The sequence below is a fragment of the Gavialis gangeticus genome, unplaced genomic scaffold, assembly GCF_001723915.1.
Source record: "Gavialis gangeticus isolate Ggan-Ray unplaced genomic scaffold, GavGan_comp1, whole genome shotgun sequence".
In the NCBI taxonomy this organism is placed as follows: domain Eukaryota; kingdom Metazoa; phylum Chordata; order Crocodylia; family Gavialidae; genus Gavialis; species Gavialis gangeticus.
The window spans coordinates 81,905,749-81,908,510 of NW_017729022.1; the positions used below are offsets into that span (position 1 = coordinate 81,905,749).

At 45.0% G+C, this 2,762-nt stretch overlaps 1 protein-coding gene across 1 annotated transcript in view; it reads left to right on the forward strand.

Moving 5' to 3' along the window:
• Nucleotides 1-281: 281 nt before the first annotated feature.
• The window catches only part of IPO8 (importin 8), a 75,133-nt gene continuing 72,652 nt past the window's right edge, over nucleotides 282-2,762 (forward strand). Inside the window, exon 1 of the mRNA XM_019515483.1 lies at nucleotides 282-386. The gene's annotated coding sequence lies outside the window, so the exon portion shown is untranslated. The remainder of the gene's footprint in view (nucleotides 387-2,762) is intronic.

The window sequence follows — 2,762 nt, forward strand, 5'->3', positions numbered from 1 at the left end:
GATTTTCATTAAAATTGAGTGCTGTAACAATTTTTTTGACCTAAAGAAGAAATGTTTGTCACTTTACTCAGCCCCCACCCACATGTAACCCTACGTACATACAATATATACGCAGTCTTAAAATAATTATTTGGGTGCTGGTCTGGGTAGATCCAACCGACGAGAGCTTTGTTTCAACCTTAGGGAGAGCTACAGAACACTGTTATAATGTTTTTAAAATGAGTAATTCTAATACTCTTACTCATTATTTGGCAGTATAATCTTTTGAATTATTTGATAACTACATTTTTTGTGTAAATTTCAGTCCTACAAGATCATCAATTTTGCTCCAAGCCTACTGCAAATCATAGTTTCGGATCAGGTTGAATTCCCAGTACGTCAGGCAGGTGAGCTACCATTTTCATTATGTTTTCTTTGAGTATATAAAGTTAGTAACATTCTATAATGAAGTATGGTCTACTGTCATATTTGTGACTCTGTCCTGGCCAATGAAATGAAGCAGGTCAGTGAAGGAACCTTAATGTTTTGGTGACTCATTTTTCTGCACGGGAGTCAGATCTGGCCACAGCATGCTTGACAGTAAGGTCAAGTAAGGGTTTAGCTTTCCTATTGAATTAATATGCATTGACTTTAGAAAAGGTCAGTTGTCTTGTTTTTCGTGGCTAAAGTTGAGTGATCTGTTCTTAAGAAAACAGATGGAGCTGAAATGAAGGGGCATGTGAAAACCATGTAATCTCATTTGAATGACTGTATCACTATTTGAACTTTTCTGAGAGAGAAATTCTCTTGTAAAAAAAATACAGGTTTTGGCGAGCTGAGTATGGTGAGTCAGTGCTTCCAGGTCCTCCTTTAAATATATTCACATTTTACACATGCAATTTCTTTTTTTACAGGATCAGGCCAGAAATCATTTGTTTGTAGAATATTTGAACTAGTTTCTACAGTAGCTAGCTAACATGAACCTTTAACTGATACAGCAAGTATTTCACTTTTCCAAGAAGAAATTGATTAGTGTTTTCCCCCCTCCCCAATTCATGGCTCTGCTTCTGTTGTATGGAACAGCATTCCCCATAGAAACATTGGGGTTTTGTTTTTTTTGCACAGATCCTGTTAATCCCCTGAGGGCATGGGGACATGCTGACATATGCTGTTCGTCATGCTGGCCTGTATATTATCATAGATAATCCAACTGTGAATGCCATTGTTGGGACCGTGCTAGGGTAAAGGGACATACTTAATCTGGGATCCATAAGGTTATTTTAATAAAGTAACCTCTCTGTTCATTCAGAACAAAACTACTGCATTTACAAAAATGCGAGATGAGGTTATGGAGGGGAAAAGCTCCTTGTCTTACATTCAAATACAAGGAAACCTCATTAAATACATTGTCTATTGTTAAATTGCTGCCAAAAGCAGCATATGCTCATCAATGGAAAGCAAGTTGATTAAATGCAGCCAACACCAAGTATGACAATAAAACACGTGACCTATATGGCCTTAAATGCCTAGCAAATGTCACCAAACAGGGCTGCAAACAGTTTCCCCAGAATCCCTCTGTTGCCTCCTTTCTCAGCCTGGCACATGTGATTAGTATGGCTCCATCCTCCATGAGATGGAGCCAAACCAGGTTCCTCTACATCTCATCTGCATATAAGTTTTTGGAGGATCATAGAACGCATGATCAGACCCAGTTCCATAATTAGCACATGGATCTTTTGTGGGAGATATTTGGAGTACACACACACACTGGGCAGTGCTGAGCTGTGGAGTCACCTTAGCTTGAAATGCTGTTGACTCTGCTGGGGCCCAGCCCAAAGAACTGTATGCTAAATCACGAGCCTTGTGGGGCCTAAGATCAAGTGAGCCGGGGGCATGTGAACCCCAACGCCTTCAGGCCTGGGGCTTGCATGTAGGATGCCTGCCTGGATTTGGGGTATATCCAAAGCCCCAGACCTATGGATTTGGGGGGGAGCATACTTGCCCAATGATAAAGTCACATAGACTTGATGATTGAGTTCTGCTCAGTCGAATTTTGGAACTTGACTAATGGGCTTTGCCCAACTGAATTTGGAACTGAGTTGGTTTGTACCGTATGCAAATAAGTACTAGAGGTTATCAGTTGCATGTCGGATTGGCACCAATAAACGGAAAATGAACATTATTGGCCATTGGCTTTTTTTGGCTGGTATTACCAATATTGTCACCAATAAATGCTGTGTGCAGCTGCCATGCACATGGCCAGGAATGCAGCCAGGCAGCTTGGAGATCAGGTAAGTCTGTGAGGGGAAAGGGGTGTCAGGAGGGAGAGGGGTGCATGGGGCGGATTTGTGCATGGGGCGAGGGCAGGCTGTCCTTTGTGGGTTTGGGGCCAGGGGCAGTGCTGGCCTCTTCCTAGTGGGGGAGCTGGGTCAGGCCAGGATGTGGGATGGGCTCAGCTGTGAGGGGTGGGAAGTGGTAGCGGTGCTGGGAGTGGTGGCTATGTGGAGGTTACAGGGAATTTTGGGGTGGCTATAGCCCCCCCGTACTCCCCCCCCTTCCCCAGCACTGCCCCTGCTTGGGGCACTCCGCTCTGCTGCCTTTCCCTTGGGAGCCCTGCACTACAGAATGGGCAGAGGACATGTGGCTAGCGCAGGGCTCCTGAGGGAAAGGCAGCAGAGTGAAGTGTCCCGAGCAGGGGCGGCGCTAAGGAGGAACTTGGAGGGCTGTGACCACCCCAAAATTCCCTGTAGTTCCCCCCCCCCCCCCCACCCCCCCCCCGCCCC